The following is a 19,120-nucleotide window of genomic DNA, read 5'->3' as shown; positions in this document are numbered from 1 at the left end:
CTATTCTATTTGTTGGATCAAACCCTCTGATTAGCCTCCCACAAAACTCTTATGTCTCTGATTTGAGCCCATACTTGTTTCCACAGGTAAATAATGTACAGGTTTTCACCTGAAGTGTACCAAGCCCCATTGACTTTGCAGTACATATATATTTACATTGCAAGTAGCTTAAGCATATCAAGGCTGTTTTATATCCCGTTTACTTTCCTGGATGGGACTTAAACTACACAACATTTATGGCTCCATTTTACTATATTAAATGCATAACAGAGGAAGAGTACTTGAACATAGCATCTATATCACAAAGTAGTGGTCTGTGAGCAGATCAAATCACGTTTCTTGTTAACCCAGGACAGAATTAAGTTAGAAGCAGCATCCACCATTGTCCCTGGTATAGCTTGATAAAGTTAATATTATTTGGGACCATATGGCTGGCCAAGTGCAGCAGATGAAAACAAATCCTTTGGAGTTTAAATCACTGTGTGAGAAGTAAGAGTATCAACATGAAAATTTGAGATTTTTTTTCCCCCAGCCTTTCTGTGTCTGGTGTTTTGAGCCTAGTGTTTAGGCGAGTCTCTTAAGAAGTGGATCTCTAAATGACGCTTGGTCAGATCATTCCCAGGGCTGCTGGAACCCCACAAATTAGTGTAGAGATTGGAAGTGAGGTAGGAGTCATCTCCCCAGCTTTAAACAACAACAACAAAAAGATATCTATATCATGCTAGTCACCTAGATTCCCTTTGTAATCAACAGGGAGAAACAATATTAGATAGGATGAATTAATCTGATTATTTTGGACACATACTGAAGCATGAGATAAATGAGGTGAACTGCACTCTGGATGTGCCTATTTATCTCTGTTGGTTTTAATGGAAGTCTAGAATGAACAGCTTAGATGTATACATTTACATTACAGATGTCTCCATTTGGGCAGACAAAAATCACCTTGGCTAGTCATACTGTCCTCTTAAGCAGTCAGCATGCACATTGAGCTTATCCTGCCTGCAGATCCCATTTTCTTCTGCATGAGACAATGCCAAAAATCTCCTTAGAAGGAAATAAGGAGCCTTGGAGACAATCACTGATAGCAAGGGAACATGTGGGAGATGGAGACTCTGGTAGTGTCTTCTCACACAGCATTTGTGCTGGATGCACAGATTATGCTCCAGGTCAGGGATCCTGCCTGCTGGCCCCTCCTCTACTGATGCAGCCCAGGCTGCAGCTGGCATTCTGGGCTGCAAGTGTGCACTTCTGGCTCATGTTGAGCTTTTCATCCACCAGAACCCCCAAGTCCTTCTCTGCAGGGCTGCTTTCAATGCATTCTTCTCCCAGTCTGTACTCCTCTCTGGGATTGTCCTGACCCAGGTGCAGCACCTTGCACTTGGACTTGTTGAACCTCATTAGGTTCATTTGGGCCCACTTCTCCAGCCTGTCCATGTCCCTTTGGATGGCATCCCTTTCTTCTTTGGTATCAACTGCACCACTCAGTTTGGTGTGATCTGCAAACTGGCTGAAGGTACACTCAATCCCATCATCTATGTCATTGATGAAGATATTGAAAAGCACTGGTCCTAAGACAGACCCCTGTGGGACTCCTCTTGTCACCAGTTCCCACCTGGATATAGAGCCATTGGCCACCACTCTCTAGGTGTGGCCATCAAGCCAATTCCTTATCCACTGGATTGTCCACCCCTCAAATCCATATCGTTCCAATTTAGAGATTAGGATGTCATGTGGTACCGTACCAAAGGCTTTACTGAAGTCCAGGTAGATGACATAGGTCAGTCTTCCTTTGTTGACTGATACAGCTACTCTATCATGGAAGGCCACCAGAGTGTAATATTTAGACTGAAGGTAAAGCTCATTTTTGTAGCACTGTAGAGGACCCCAGAGAGGACAGAAAGCAGAACAGATTCTTATACAGACTAGTGTTTCAAAAAGCCAGGGAGCATACTGCCGTGAGTGGTTTCATGAAATCATAGAATCATACAAAGTTTTGGCTTGGAAGGGACAATAAAAATCACCTAGTTCTCTGGATGCCTCATCCTGGATGGGGCATACACAACTTCTTGGGCAACCTTTTCCAGGGCCTCACCACCCTCATGTGAAGCCTTTTCAAGGCTGATTCTATTGAACAATTTTAGGAATTAACAGCAATCTAGGAGAAACACGATATTCAGATAGGTGTCAGCTTTCATATTTTAATATGTTTGTATATTATATATAGTTTACAAATTCACAGATGTATATATATAGTGATATGTATAGTTAAGTATTGATCATAACTAGAAAAATGTGATTGTCATACACTATTTTTCTGTTTATATATATATTTATATGTATCTCTATATACACACATATATAAAAATATATATCATAAGAAAATTAGATTCTCCAGTTATGACCAAATAACCTGGTTGTTATGACAGTACATACGATCAGTACGCACTGATTAAGTATACATTTGAATGGCATTTGTGATGTTCTTTTGTGTTGTTTAAAGAACACTGATTTGAAGTTTATGACTCGGGTAAGACTTTTATATAACAAAACAGAGAAGGGAGAAGATGGGATATATCTGTCAGTTGCTTTCCCAAATGTCTCTAACAGCAGAATCTGAACCTTCTTCCCTCTGGGAAGCACTGGTACTGCTACACCTCCAACTATTGTTGACGCAGAGACTTTTGTCTCTACTTTGTGGGCATGAAATACAAGATGGTGATCAAGCATGGATAAAAAATTAAATATGAATCTAATGATTAATCTTTATTGCATTACTCTAGTTGTTTATAACTAAATACATAACTGATTAGAAACAGAGTTAATTTGTTGAATACGCACAACTGCATACTTAAACAACTGTCTCTATCAAGGTATGGAAAGTGATACTGTTAGCGTCATCAAGACAATCACACACTGAGGCTGGGTTACACACCCCTGTAGCAAAATCATTTGAAAAGTCTCTTTTGAAATGGTAGAAGCATCTGTTGTGATATTGTAGTTACAGAGGGCTGCTCAAGCAAGTCCCAGCAACCCAACTGAACCTTTAGCTAAAATTCACTCCAGTTCTCCACTCCGGATATGGGGGGTATGATTGTTTCTAATACTGAACGTGGTCACTGAGGAGGCTGCTGGACAGGACAAAGGGCCAATGGCTGTCCCATATTAACCCTTAACACTCCTACATGTGAAGCAATGGAAACTTCACACAGAACAAACGCCTCATCTGAAAAACCTACTCCCTTCTCCTGTCAGGGTACTCCAAATAATCAACTCTGTCAATGTTTCCCCAGTACAAAATAATGCTAGTAGGTAGGACCCCAAGTTTTCAGTTAGACCTTTGTCTGCCCTCTTAGAGTTTGTTTTTCTTCTCTCTCTGAAACATTTCTGTAAATTAATTAAATATTAAATTCATGTCATAATATATATGAGAGCTGACATATACTGAGCCAGAAGCACTTACCAGATATATGGTTGCTATCCTACATAGGATACACTATGCTAGCACACATACTGTGCCAGCTTCTGACAGGATATGTTATGCCAGCTTCTGCAGCTTCTGACCAGGCCAAGTGGAGAATTATAAAATTCTAAGGCTAGACATGATATTGCAAGTAGTGTAGTTTATCTCGCTACCCAAAGACAACGTCAGCTGTATCTGAACACTTCCTGAAAGATGACCATCTTACTGGTTACTAAAACCAAATAGTGATAGCAATTCCACAATCCCAGGACAAGCTATTCTAATTAATAGCCATCAGACAGTTGATACTGCTTTTTTTGTAATGTCCAATATAAATCTTCATTATAACAGTTTATGCTTATAATCTAGTTTTGTTCTCAGTGAACAGGAAATATAGTTTATGTTCTTCTTTGACAATTTCTTGAAAATATGTGAGATGGTTAGACTGTCTTTCCTCACACAATTCCTATTATACTGGAAAACAGAAAGCACACAATGTCCCTTAGTCTAGTAATAGATACTGATATCTAATTTATATTATTTTACATGTAGGAAATTTATTTCTCTGTGTATGAAAAGACCAATGTAGGAAACAGTGATATATTTCTGAGGTTGTGAGAACCCTTTTTTGCTTGATCTGGTGTTGGAGGGCTCTGGCAGGTTCCCTACAAATTTAATAATTCCATGAGTCGGTGCTCTTTAAGCCACTTTTTTTTGACTGATTGATGATGTCAGCCCATCAGATTGAGAAAACTGTGATGCGCCAAGAGGGAGAATCTGCAGAGACTGCAACACAGCAGAGATTTTTCCACTCTGCTATTCATGCTGCTAGCATAGACAGTCTCCCCCTCATATCTACCTCTGATTTTGGATAGCAAGCACAAGGTTTGAATGTGGCCTCAAATCACTGCATACACTATGCTGTATTAGTAATGCAGATACAAACAGCAACAGAGCGTCCACCTGATTTAGCTCTGTGGTATGTCACTGGTTGGAGCAGAGAGAATCAAAAAGCACAAAGCAACACAAGCTCTTCCGCCGAAGAAATCCTAATAGTGATCACATGTGACTGCAGTGCACCATGGAAATGGCACAGACATAGATAGCATATGGATCTGCAGTGGCAGCCTTTGCAGGAATGCTTAATAAAACCGGCTAGACATGCCAGGATCCTTGTCTTAGCTGTACGTTGCCATGCTCATGTCTCTTAACAGAAGAACCATGAGGAGAAGCAACAGCAGTATACACATTTTTTCCTCCACTAAGTTGAAAAATACATCTATTAGGTGCTGAATCTGAATATGAAATTTGTTTAGCTGTATTTACTCTTTGCCACAGCCAAGTAATTTGTTGAACAGACATAAACAACAGGTGTGTTCTTGATATCTGTGCTACATGGAACAAGGTCAAATGCCATAAAAGCTCCAAATAATCTTTATTATACTTAATGTGCTGTGTCAAAGCACTGTAATAAAAGACTGATCTGTTCATGGAGACAATTTTTGTCTTTAGTCATGTTTGGACAAAAGGAAATGATCTCTCCTTTTTTTTTTTTTTTTTTTTTTTTTCCCACCCCCCAAAACTAGAAATTTTTGGAGATAGGTATAGTTTACAAATTTTGCTATCTTAGAAACAAAACAAAACAAAACAAAACAAAACAAAACAAACAAAACAAACAAACAAAAAAAACACAAAACAAAAAAAACCACCAAACTTAAAAGGAAGAAAGGAAACAACACAAAGGAAAAAAAAAATCTTATCTTAATCAAAAAGCCTAAATCTGAGTTGCCTTCTACTTTTTAATTTTATTTTCCCAAGATATTTTTCTCACATACTGCACTGCCGTGTTCATCTGAAATATATACAAATACAGTTCACTTTTGGATTAACAGCGTCTCTTACCTTTACAAAATGGCAAAGAGGGCAGCTTTTCTTTGAAACTTTCGGTTCTTGCAGATGTTCTCTTCTGCAGCTCACTTTCCAATTCTGAATGTGTTGAATCTTTCTTTCCTTTCTTCAGCCTGTGTGATTAGTTCCACTACTCAGATATCTCTTGTACCTAAATCTTCGCACATGTGCTGAAAGGTGAGAGATGATTTGGGTGCCTCCTTGAAAAGCGCATTCCCATCTCTTCATTTGAAGTCACAATCACTGGTCTTGTCAGACCACAAAACAAAGTTTTCATGTGCTCTGCTTGACCAGTAATTCCAGTGTGTAATTTCATCACCTAAAGGGCAGGGAGGCAGCATGGTCTGCATGAATCAACTTGCAGACAGGAAGTTTACAGGAGAGCAGTGCATTGCCACAGTGCTGTAACTTATGCCAGCCTATAAAAGAAAGTCTTAACTGCCACCGCTGTAAACTACAGACACATTTATATTTGACCAGTTGCTTCTCTGAGTTATACAGAGAGGTTATTCAAGCATGTCATAAAACAACTACACATTTACCCAGGAAATTGAGGAAATAACCTGCATATTTGCACTTGACACAAATGACACAAAGTATATCCCTATGAATCCCTTTTTCCACATTGCTAAAATGAATTGGCTGGTTTGCTCCATATTTAAACTATTTGCCAAGACAACACCCACAAGGCAAGACAACTGACACCAATCACTACATTTTTTATGATGGTAAGTCTTTTATACAGAAATGTGAGCCAAAAAGAAAAGTAAAAGCTAGTAATACTGAATACTGCTTTGCAGTGCTTCATTGTCCATACAGAGAATCATTAGCAAACATAAAGTTCTGTACCTCGTAAATAATACATCCTCAAAACGCTCTTCTCATTAAGTCAGCTCAGTTGAGAAGATTTCACGGAACACAGACATTCTTAGCTTGGTTCAAAATGGTGACACTTTCTAATATTTGATAAACATTTGCCAGATTTCCAATTTCTGCCTAGTACCTGAGTGTAAAAATCACCCCGCTATTCACAAGTTTGAAAACATAAAAGATCCCTGATGGAATTAACATTCATTGTATTAGCCTTTGAGCTAGATTAGGCCATGAAATTAATGCCCTTCCTTTATCCCAAATTCCAGCAAAAAAATAAATTCCCACAAGAATACTTCATGCATTGGTCAAGGAAAACTGAAAACTTGGGCACAGAAAAAAACACTGACTGAAGATTCCTTTCACTGAGAGTGGATCAAACTGTCCCTGGGGAATGGATATATAACTATACCCAAACAAAGCTCTTTGTGGTGCCTTATACATACCAGGAGGAATTAGCCATGTATTTCTGAAGAATGTCACAGCTTATTCAAAGGAAGTTTTGCTGATCAGATTATAGCTCCTCAACATAAAGTCCTGTGAAGCCAGGAGTTTGAAACCACTCTCTGCATGAGGGTTAGGAGTATTATGTACAATCCAGTTTTAAGACAGTATAAATGATTTCCATCAAAATAAACAGTGATGAAGACATAGAAAACCTATATAAAGAGCTCTGGGGAACAAAGAAAACCTAACATGCAAAGTAATTCCCTTCTTGTCTCCTGCCATTTCTCTCTGGGTTCATAGCCAGAATTTTTTACCAGCCCAGTTAGGAACCCATGTCATGACTTTAAAGCATCTCCTTGTAACTGTTCATGACCTTATTTTGATGGGAAATTTTGCATACTCATCGTTCACATACATTTTTACTCCTCTGTGGCCTGAAACAGGCTACAGAAGTTAGCTGCCATCTCAATTACATCCTACTTGTGCTAGTTTCCATCCCAGCAGAACAGTTTTCTTCAGAGGCTGTGATCCCACAAGAATTCCCCAATGCATTTCTCTTAATTCATTTTTGTATAGCTTAGAGGAATTTGTTAATTCACTAAATCAACTCCAGATACTGTGGCATTTCTTATTAGACATTTGATGATGTGGTCAGCTGCATTGATTTAATAGTCAAGTACAACAGAAATGTGACTGCTTTTTGCCTTCCCTCAGCTTCAGAGACTTGCATCTTCTGGACACCAAGGGGAGTGACTATTAGCACAACAGTGTCTATGGGAGGCTCTCAATCTCCTCAGCAGCCTGTCTGACCTTTAGTGGCATCTAGTGGCAAATGAGTTTGTAGGGAAAATATTTACATTAAATGGCCATTAAATGAGGGAAAATTGATTTCATCTTCATATATGAAAGTGGGAAGATTGGAGAGTGAAATGCGTCAGGATAATGAGGATAGGTTGCTGACCTGATGAAAATCTCTAATTATGGTTTGTAACAAGGATGGTTGGTAATTAAGAAGTTAGCAGTAGCTTTATTTTATTTATTTTTTCTTTCAAATCAACTTGTTATTTGTACTACTTTGTTGATGATAGTTCCTTTGTTCCAGAAACCCATGTGAGTTATTCTTTTATACCACAATGTACCTCTTATTATTATCCTTAGAAACTTCACAACAGATTTTTATATTGCCTTGGCAGGGTAGCCTAAATGAGATTCTCTTCTCTTTTGATTTTATCAGACATTGCCATACATTCTTCTCCTATGCAATATTTAAGTATATATTTAGCAGTGTGTTGGATATTAGTGACACACAATTCAGAGTCAAAAGAAGTATGTCTCATAAATATATAGTTCCATATTCAGGTACCATGCTATTAGCACTTGGTAAAGATATCTAGCTGTGTTCAAATAACAATCTGCCATTTTTAAACTGTCTTAGCCATGTTTGTAAAACATTGGTTTTATACAAGACAGCTGTATGCAAAGATAAACAATTTAATAATCACTGCACATTAAGTAGTCTGCTCAATTGATTTTTTTAAATAATTCCCAATGTTAAAAATATAAGGCAAATATGTATATGTGAAGTTTCCACATGAAACGTCACTACAAGTGCAAAATGTCATGCATGAATTAATGTATGCATATCTGTTACTGTTTTGTAGTGAGTACAACATTTACAATTATTGAAACCTTTTAAAGAAAATTAATATTTACATTAGGTATCTCCTTAAACTTGTAGTTCTGTAGTTCAAGTAGTTCTGATACAGTTTAGCATCACTTATCGTTTGGTCTGACTGAAAAGATATTGTTTGAGTTCACTTTTCGGTGAAAGGTTTTCAACTAAATTCTCTCCTTTACCTAAGAGATAGTCAGGTTTGACCAACTTTCTATGGAAGCCTGTAGGAAATGCAGGAAAAGACATTTTGGCCATTGTATGGTTGCAAAGTACCATGTAGTCAAAACTCATAGCACAACAAAAGTGTTGTAACACTCCATTCTGGGAATTGACGATAAAGTTCTTGCTTCCGTATTCTAGAAATGCCTTCTTTTTCCTGGGATCTGCCACTTCCTAAAGGTGTTGCCAAGCCGTATGCCATAATCTCTTAGGTCAGATTTTTAAAAGAAGAAATGAGTGTTATTTTAGGACACATGTCCCTATATGTCAATGAGTCACAACTCACTATTTCAGAAAGAAACAAGAAAACTTTCCTCAGCAGATTAATAAATGAGATACATTAACACAGCAAGTCCTTCTTATTTCCGTTGCTGAGGGATATACTCACATTCTGGCAGCCAACAAAGCTTGGGAGGCCAGAAAACGTATTTGGGCCAGTTGAGTGTGTTCGTCTGCCAAATTAAATAATAGACCAGAGACACTGGAACAGGAGTAGAGGATGTAGAAGATAAGTGAAAATAGTGCCAGCTGAGAGGTCTAATGGTCTTACTGGAAAGTGGCGTGAACAGCTTGCAGCTGAGATGAGACAAAAAGTCCACGTTGATGGAGAAGCCCATCTGTCTCTGAATGTTTTTTTCCCACTTAGTGTTTAGTAAAGATGCAGAAAGGATTTGGATTCCTTGGTATGCATAGTGAAAGGAAAGTGGGAAAAGATGGTTAAGTTCTTCTGATACCGCACCATGACCTCAGATCAGATTTTGCTTTGTTCAGGAGAAAACCTTCTGCTTAGATGAGCAGTAAAGCCTGTGCTTACCTTCAACGAGTTCTCTATTAATAAAATTGAGTGAATAGTCAGAAAATTATCTACAAAACGTAGGTGACTCTAGCGGTGGAGAAACTCTATCCAGATGAAAGTAATTGGAGATACAAGAGAAATAATATTTATGGTTCAAGAAATATTGACTGTATACCTGGGAAGTCCCAGAAAAAAATGCCTCCTACAGTAGAGACGAGCCTGAGTTTAGAGGAAGAAAGACCTACTGGAGTTACCCATCACTCCAGAGGCATAAAACTGCCTAAAGCAAAAGCTAGACTCTTTAGCCTTCTTCTACCATGCAATAAACTGATGTCTGACAGCTGATTGGAGAGTTTATTATTCTCAGTACAATGGTGGCCTTTAGAAAACTGAAAGCTTCAAGCTGAAAGAGGACTGATTGAAGAATTTGGGTGTGATTCAAGCAATCAGTAAACAGTTGGCAGGTTTAGTAATGCTGCTGAAACTGAGGTGGATTTTGTTCTTAAATGCTTATATATTTTTTAAGCATGGCTCCACAGCAGTCTAAGCGTACTTTGTGCTTCTCTCCCTCCAAATTCAAGAGTAGACAAAATTGAAAGACAGGTGCTAACAAAGCTGAAATAATTTCTAAAATGCATGGAATATCACCAGTGTGATATTTGTCTAAAAGATATGGAAGAACAATGCATTCACCAAAATACATAATGCCTGAAATGAGAAGTTACATTTAAATCAAACACAATGATTAAAGTGAAATATCCAAATAGTACTTTTTTTTTTTTTTTTTTAATATAACATTCAGATGTGAACACAGTAGACTAAACTTTTGTTGTTAAGGCAAACACAAATGTCATGAAATTTCAAATTTACATAAAATATATTTAGGGGAGATATATGTGGAACACAGTTATATGGAAAAGTTCTAAATCCTGGTGAGAAATGGAACATGCTTTAGTGAAAACCACAGACAGATAAGGAGGCACCTAATATTTATTCCTGTCCTTATAGGTGCAACTGTATTAACCCTGAGTCACAGATAGAACAAGCCATTTTTTCAAAGTAATTCCTTCCCTAAATAATTTACATACACAATGAGAGGAAAACAAACAAACAAACAAACAAACAAACAAAAGAGGGGTGAAATAAAAATGGAGTGAGGAAGAAGGCAGAAGCATAAAATGAAAAATAAATGTCTCTGATGATTTTTAACTGATAGATGCAGTAAGAGGGAGAGAATGAAATAACTTTGGGACTGCAAAAAGCACTGAAAAGAAAGGGAAGAAATTAGAGATCAGTATGAATAGTACAGCACAGGAAAAGGTAGGTATAAGCCACTTGAATGTGATGTCAAAGTATAAATGGAGCTGATCAAGGGATTCAAAGAGGAAATGATACTGTACTACAAGTAAAAGATCAGCTGAGTTGGACAAGCCACAGAAAGCAGTCAAATAGATAATGTGATTATAAACTGAAACAAAACAAAACCATCAGGGAGACAATACATTTTTGTTTTTCAAAACACAGTTTAATAGTCTCTACAGGCTGTACTCAGTGTGCTGAGCACTTACCATGAACAGCCAAGAACATGAGGAAACTGTTGCTGTTACTCACTTGCAGAGAGATCAGCTCTCATAAGCACTTATTTGTTGAGACCTATTCTAAGGACTTATTCTATGCTCCTGGGTCTCTGAAAAAAATATGCATAAAACAAATATTACATTTATTAGCTATTCAGTTATTAAAGTCTTCAGATAAAGTATGTCACAACAGCTTAATTAATGCAGGGCTTTTGTCTAAACTAGATCAGGTCAACCTTGACTTTGTCTAGCTGAGTTTTGGAAATCCCTAAAGATTTTCAAGAACCTTTTAAGGATGGATATTTCTGTGATTGCCAATGCCATGCTGCCCTCCCAGGACAGTTTTTCCCTGGTGTTGAGCTTGAACCTCAGTAATTCTCTTTCAGAAACGTCCATCACTAATTTCTTCCCTTTTACCACCACACACTATGACAAATACAGTATCTAGTCCTTACAACCATGATGCTAACCAGAGCAGAGTATAAAAAACTTATTGCTGCACACAAAACTAGCAGTCTAAGATTACACCTTACTCTGGATTCCTGCTACAGGCTTCCCCTGTTATGAATGAGGTTTTGGTCGTTTGAGCAAGGGAATTGAAAGCAGCTGGATATACTTTGCCTTATGTGCTGTTGGCTACCTACAGATGCTGGTATTCCCAAGCCATGCAAGTTTCCTCTGCCTTTGGAGAAGTGGTATTTGAGTGTTAGTACTGGGTATGTTCTTCTACCATCACATTCTAAATTGCTCTTCAAACCCTTCTTTTTTCTGCCCGCCCAGATTAAACAGATTTGGATAAATCTGGTGCATGCATATACACTGAATATCTGTGCTGTCTCTTACTTACAGTTGGAGCACATTTGTCAATGGTAATTCTATGTTTCTTTCTGCCAGTTTAAAGAGGAATGCAATTTTCTCCAAATATCTGAGCAGGGAATCAGTCAGTACCAGCAGAAAAGGGATACTTAATAAACTGCAAGTCATTTAACATTAGTCTTAGATCTTACTGTTTTAAAATGTTGATCCCTTAATTAGTAGTCTTCATTTGTGTGTGTGTGTCTGTGTTATTTTAATAAATTGAGCACTCTAATTCTTTTGCAGAATTACTCATGCAAGTCTTAATATGCCCTTATATTTCCCACATGAATTGGGTGACCACAGCATTGGAAGTATATTTGTGGCTTATTTCTAATTTGCATTATCTTGTCAATATATGTCAATGTACATTTTCAAGTATAGAAGTAACTTTAAAAAGAGTAACTCTGCCCTAACATAGCCATCTGCAGCAAAAGAGTAAGCACTTGGCAACACTAACTAGTTCATAGAAGTTCTTACGAGATATAAATAATCCCATTTTCTGGCAGAGAAAATCTTCATAGTGTGATCTTTAGTTGGAGGAAAGAAAACTTATGTTAGTTGGCACATCTATCAGCATAATGTAGTTATTATTAAGAAAGTGACCATGTAAAAATGGCACCTTGTTAAACAGCGTAACAACTCTCTGTGTGTATTCTGGGGCAGATTGGCTTACACTGTTTAAAACAAAAACAAACTTTTATTGCTTTCTACTCCTGGTAATGCTGCTGAGCCAACACATCCAAGCAGAGCAGCAAGAGGCCAGAGCTAAATACTGACTGAAGTGTTTAAGCAGGACAAAGGTGGACTTAAATATTAAGTCATTAATGTAGATTGAAAAAAAAATGGGGCTGCTGTAGACCTAAATTTTTAACAGAATCTCTTTCTAGCAGAAACTCTGATCAGGGGCATTTTGAAGAACATGGCTGAAATTTCAAGACCTCTTGAGGTACAGGCAGCTTTGATGCGTCCCACCCAGCAGCTGTGTGACCAAAGGTCTCAGATGTGCTCCCCTGCTGGAGGTATGGTTGGGATTTCTGGACATGCAGCTGTCTGGTCAGAGCCGCTCTGCATTTCTTCTCCTCTCTGAGCCCTCTGCTACAGGAAAGCTTCAGGTGGATTAGTGACATGTGCTGTGCAGTGGCTGCTTCTGGGTGGAGGGAAATGTCCTTATCCCTGCTCTTAAACTCTCTCCTTCTCCAGCTCAGGGTGCCTCATATAAACAATACATTGGGAAAGCTTACTTCTGAATTGTACCTAGAAATTATATGGGAGAACTCTAGTTGGCAAAAGCAAAAATTGCACATGAGACTAGTCTAATGATTTGACAGTATAAACGTTCATGTTTCAGAGGTTGGGAACGTTTTCTGGCTCTATTATATTTATTTCTCCATATTAAGCTAGTAAGTTTTAGGCACCCTTAGAGAAGTGGGTTTACTGCACAGGCAGGGACTGGCTGCAGTGCTTGCACAGGACAGCTTACAGTCCTGTGATGCCCCAGAGAGCATTAAGGACTCTTCAAAGACACTGTTTAGCTGCCATTTTTTCTCTGTGGTAGGAACCTTCCCTTCATCTGGGACAAAGCCCTAGACTTCACTGTGCCAGGGGACTAGAAACTGTCCTACCTAAATTTCACAGGGGACAGATCCTGTAGACATTGTCATTGCACAAGAGACACTGGCAGGGTTTATTTCAGATCAAAGACCACAGTTATTACCACTTTAATTCCTAAATGATTGTTAAAAGGTATTTCTTTTTTCTCTCCCTCCCCCCCCCCCCTTTTTTTTTCCCTTTTGTCGAATATCTGGTATTTGCCCAGAAATTGGAAAACATGCATTTCTGACCTTTTTCTGTGAAAGAAGATTCTAACTTCAAAGACCTAAGAGACCAGATTTTTGAGAAGACTGAATGATGGGTGTCATTCTCCACTCATTTTCTTGAAACTGTGTTGCATTCCAGCAGCAATTGTCTCTTTAGAACAGTAAAAATGCAGCCAAACTTATTTTGTTTCCACATTTTTTTTTAAGTTTTCCACTGTTTTTTTTATGTCAATTTTTTTTTTTTTAATATCAAAGATTTTTCAGTACCTCATGTCTCTGAGATTTTTAGTCCTGCTTTACAAGAAACCTAAAATCCCTAGATTTTTCAGTTAGTCTTGGACTCAGGCCTGGATGATTTAGGTTCATAACATTAACAAAAAAATAGAATTAATTGTAAATATATATATAATATATATATATTTTACAGAATTATAATGTTTTTGTACTCCTATTTGTTCATATCATGTTTTCTACCAATAAATTTTATTCTTAGTTCCACTATTTGTATAGGAGATGAAACTAACAGTTAAATAGGAATAATATTGAGATGGCAAAATATAATTTTATTTAATATTGCAACTAAAAAGGTACAGATAAAATTACAAAATTGATATTTTTCTCTAAGTGAAAGACAACTTACCACTGAAGTAATAAATAGTTGCACCCACTTTGTAGAGGCTTTACTGTAAATTCTCTATCATGCACTTTTAGGATACTCCATAGCATTTTCAAAGGAGCTTTTGCAATATATTTTTGGCCTTATAAGTTTAAATACCTGTTTCCAACTTCAGAAAGCTTTAGACTTCTTATTTTTTTGTAAGAAAGCCACTATCCTTTGATTCACTGAAATCATCACCACAGGTAATTTTGTTTGTAAAAAATGTATGCTATGTAATTTATTCTTAAACACTTTTAAAGTTCTCCTGTGCTGACTCAGAAATAATGGTCAGTTGTATGAAATGCCATTTGCAGCAGCTTTTAGAGGACTGGTATATAAGCCTTAAACATTACTATCATGCGTTATATTCCAGAAGGTTACTTTTACTTAAATGTTTAACTAAGAATAAATAACAACTTTGAGATAGCTGGATTTAGGTATGGAAAAAACAAACAAACAAACAAAACCCTATGATGTCCAGGAGAATATCTACTGGCATAGACTAGAAGAATGCTACAGACACATGCATGAAAAGTCGTATGTGAAAATATATTCTCTTCCTTCAACTTCGGATCAATCTGTTAATGCACCAAGGAGATGATCAGTGTGTCTGTAAACATGCAAGTGCCCTTCTGCATTGTTATTCAACTACAGTTTATTTGCCTCAGTATGATCAGATTTTAAAATGGTTTAAAATAAGAAATAAACATTTTTTAAAAGTGAGAATGAACACGTGAAAAAAAAAAATTTAAATAGTGCCTGCTGAGAGATGATCGACCTTGGGACCCAAGAACTTTTTATTTCTCTGAAAAAAAAATCATAGTCCCCCTAAGCCAAAAGCGATGGTTTCACTGGAACCAGTTTTCATCAGAGGCATGAAAATGACTGCTCTTAGATAGGTAAATGTCTATCTGGTTCTCACAGGTCTCCAGATTCCATCCTCAGATGTGGAAATCCTCAGAATTCTGCTCTTTTAAATGTCAGCAGTGGGTGATAACCTCATTTAATAATGAAAATTTAAACTGGAAAGTTGTGCATGTCCATCATATCTAAAATACAAGTTCTTCTTTCAGACAGAAACCTATAGACCATTTCTGCCTAGTTTTCCAAGACAGTATTGCTTTTTGCAGCCACAGGTAAGACATTGGACTAATATCTGTAGAACTCAGAGAAGCTGAAAGAATCAATTCTAACTCACTGGTAAGGGCTGCAGCTATTGACATACCATCTGCCTTCCCAGCTGCTTTATATCATTTATTAGTGCAGATACTATCTTAGCAGGTGCATTAGTGTATAACATTGCCAATAACATTTAGGTGAGTAGTCAGATGCATTATGAAGAGATGGTATTTTTACTGGTACCATCAAATATCTGCAGTTATAATTCCTGAATCATTGCATCATTCCCCCTTCCTGTATCTTGGTCTTGTTGTACAGTGATTTTTTTTTTTCTCCACTGCCTATTGCTCTGATGTGATTTTTAAACTGTGATATAAAAGCTATTAGATGAACACACTCACGTAAAATTCTCCAAATCTTCAAAGATTCCGCCTCATACTTCTTATATTTATGATGTGTTCTAAAACAAATCTGCAAAATTCATAGCCAAGTTTTGTTACAAACCCAGTTCTGTCATAATTCTGTCTATAGAACTATTTCTTGATAATGAGAGTTTGAAACTTGTATTAATGGTTAAAGCTGACCCCTATCACTTGACAATGACATCCTCCTTACAACAGCAAAGTACAGTACTTACTTTCAACAAATGGTTAAATTCAAGAGAAAAAAAAAAAAGAAAAAAAGAAGAGAATAGAAAGAGCTCTGTGTAGTGTTACATCACAGGTCTCTAAAGGCATTTCTGAAGTCAAATAAATTGCCAACAAACCCAGACTTGATCTTAAATTAGCTGTTGGTATGACCTTCTGAAAGGCTGAGAACTTTCTGCACGGTGTTCTTGTGAATATTTATGTATCTACTGTGTAGATCAGTAGTCATAAAAGTAAGACCTGTGGCACCAGAAATATTGCCAAATGCTCTCAACATTTAATATGGTGAATTTTATTCTCATTAAATCCTATCAGGGAGAATTTACAGGTTTGGACTGACCTTGAATGTTGTATAGTTTACAGAGGAAAATTCAGGCAGCTCTCTTTTAGCATGCTTATTACAAAGAAGGAAGAGTGTCTCCATTCTTATGTATGCCCTTAGGGCATTGATGGCTCCAGAGGAGCTAAAACACAGAGATTAACATACTGTTCCTTCTCTGTAAGTGTGAGTGAACAGGTTCAGACAAAGGGTTCCTTCAGCCTTGTATCTTTTCTCTGTCACCTGTTATCAGGATAGTTTAGGAATGAGGATAAGGAAAGAAAAACTCAGAGACAGATTTTCCACAGGGTGCAAACTTTGCCATGAGTCTTATAGAGGCTGCATTTCATACATGTGTTTCATAGACATCAATGGAACTTCTACACATCTTTTCCTTCAGTGGTGGAAGCTCATTCACAGTTCATCATTTGTAAGTATTGTTGGGGTTGTTTTTACTATATGCATTATGCATATTATTGGCAACAAATTTTATTTTCCATTTTATCACTCTGCTACTCAGCATTACAATATGCTTTTGTGGACCACTGTGGACAATTTTAGTTTTAACCACTGAGGTTTATTTTGTATTGTTTACATGCTTTTTCATCTCATTGGTTTGGTTTGTTTTTCAGAATGTTTAGGAATATGGAACTGTCCCTAAGACAGTTTTGTATGTGACTCCCCTGACAATCCAATCTTTTTCTTGTGAATTACCATTTATTCTTATAATTTGCTACATATTCTTCAACCATGTACTGATCTGTAAAAGACTTCCTACTTCCCCACATGACAGCTTAGTTTCTTTAGAGACCATCATTAGGGCTTTTGGAAATCCAAGAATACAATGTTAGAAGGAAAACCTTCTCAAAATAATTGCTGACTCCTTCAAAAAAACTTAGATTTGGGAGGCATTAATTTGCTTTTCAGGTAATAAATCTTCTCAATTATATTGCATTTATTTATTCAATTACTAAAGCTGTTCTTTAATAGAGTTTCTACTAATAGGCCTGAACTGAAAGCCACAGTCACTGGCTTGTGATCTTTTTATTCCTATTTGAAGTGCTGGTTTTTGTTTGTTTACCCCAGTTGATGTTATATTTGTTCTCTCCCCTCTGACAGTGGATGGCATTAGTGTAGATCATGGTTAAAGAACCCATGAAATGTATAATTCAGCAGTTTGTTTTATTTGGACCCCTTAGGCAAATATCACCTGGTCCTGCTAATTTCTTTTTATATATATTATGAACTGATTTCAAAACTTCTTTCACTGATACCCTCTTGCAGAGCAGTTGATGTAAACTGGATGGACTGATTCAACAGGCTTCCCTTTATGACTGTATTTATCTCCCAGGGAAGACTTGCTTCTTCAAATTCACAGGAAACAGTGAAGCTCAGGTTGCCTGTTACCGTCTCTCATACCCAAGAGATGCAATCTAGCTTGTGGTTGTGAAAATCAGTTTACCATTTTACATGCACCATAAAACTATCATTAGAATCATAGAATATCCCAAGTTGGAAGGGACCCGTAAGGATCATCAAGTCCAACTCCTGGCACCGCACAGGTCTACCCAAAAGTTTAGACCATGTGACTAAGTGCACAGTCCAATTGCTTCTTAAATTCAGACAGGCTTGGTGCAGTGACTACTTCACTGGGAAGCCTGTTCCAGTGTGCGACCACCCTCTCGGTGAAGAACCTCTTCCTGATGTCCAGCCTAAACTTCCCCTGCCTCATCTTAACACCATTCCTCTGGGTCTTACCACTGGTGATTACAGAGAATAGGTCACCTGCCTCTCCACTCCCCCTCATGAGGAAGTTGTAGACTGCGATGAGGTCCCCCCTCAGCCTCCTCTTCCCCAGGCTGACGTGCGTGAAATGAGTGATAATCGATGTTCCACATTTTATTTGAAATTATTAAGAAATTAAATCACTATAATAAAATACTGTGAAATACAGTGCAAAAAAGTTAAATCTAGTATAAATTTGTAAAGGCTGTCTACAAAGAGACTGAAGATAAGGGGGTTTAATTTTTTTCTTTCTTTACAACACATAGAAGAGGCCTGAAAAATTATATGAAAAAAGGGACCCATTCTCTTGTTTCATATTAACAAAATGGGTTTATGGAAGGCAGGGAATATGAGCTGTGCTTAACTTTTCTATAATGAAAAAACTGTTTTCTTTCTGAATATGTCTTTTTCTAGAGTTTCAACTAACTAACTAAATAAAAAACACAACCAGCTCCTTCCCTCTGGAAAAAAAAAAAAGTCAGTTAATCTAAGACAGGTATGCATAATTTTTATTTGTATCAATGAAAAATATCTTGTGTGATGGTTTCTTTTTAACACCTTTATACACATAAATACTTGGAAAACAGTGTATATGAAGATATAATGTCATCCCTTATTCTCTACCTTTCAACTTTAATCAATAAAATGTGAATGTAGGCAAAAACTTTATTAATGAATCTTTCCGCAGAACTTACATGACATTACAGATATTTTTATGGTTTAACAATAGCAGAGAATGAAAGCCTTTAGAGGAGAATAGCAAAAGGTCTTTCACAATGTCTTTATCAAAAAGAAACAAAGGTTACCTGTTAAAGAAAAGAAAATTGGGTTATGTGCTCTTAAAGTATAAATATGCGACAGGTTCAAATAGCCATTTGAAAATAGTCTTCAAACAAATTTCCTGGTACAGTGCTAAAATTTTTTTTTTCTCTAGCTTAACAAAGCCTCTCAGTAAGAATTTG

General features: G+C 37.1%; 2 long non-coding RNA genes across 4 annotated transcripts in view; one reads left to right on the top strand and one right to left on the bottom strand.

Moving 5' to 3' along the window:
• The window catches only part of LOC310892317, a 64,339-nt gene extending 56,067 nt beyond the window's left edge, over positions 1-8,272 (bottom strand). For both annotated transcript variants that reach the window (XR_014578048.1, XR_014578049.1), the window contains exon 1: positions 5,366-8,272. This is a non-coding gene — a long non-coding RNA (uncharacterized lncRNA). The remainder of the gene's footprint in view (positions 1-5,365) is intronic.
• A 2,243-nt stretch (positions 8,273-10,515) lies between these two features.
• LOC310904419 lies at positions 10,516-18,523 on the top strand. 2 transcript variants are annotated; one of them, XR_014588319.1, is made up of 3 exons: positions 10,516-11,671; positions 12,704-12,832; positions 13,630-18,523. It is a non-coding gene; the product is annotated as an uncharacterized lncRNA (long non-coding RNA). The 2 variants fall into 2 exon arrangements; XR_014588320.1 differs by having other exon boundaries at positions 11,607-11,671; positions 12,701-12,832.
• The last annotated feature ends 597 nt before the right edge of the window (positions 18,524-19,120 follow it).

The sequence above is a fragment of the Anser anser genome (assembly GCF_964211835.1).
Source record: "Anser anser genome assembly, chromosome: 1".
Lineage (NCBI taxonomy): Eukaryota > Metazoa > Chordata > Aves > Anseriformes > Anatidae > Anser > Anser anser.
This window is presented reverse-complemented; position numbering and strand designations above follow the sequence as displayed.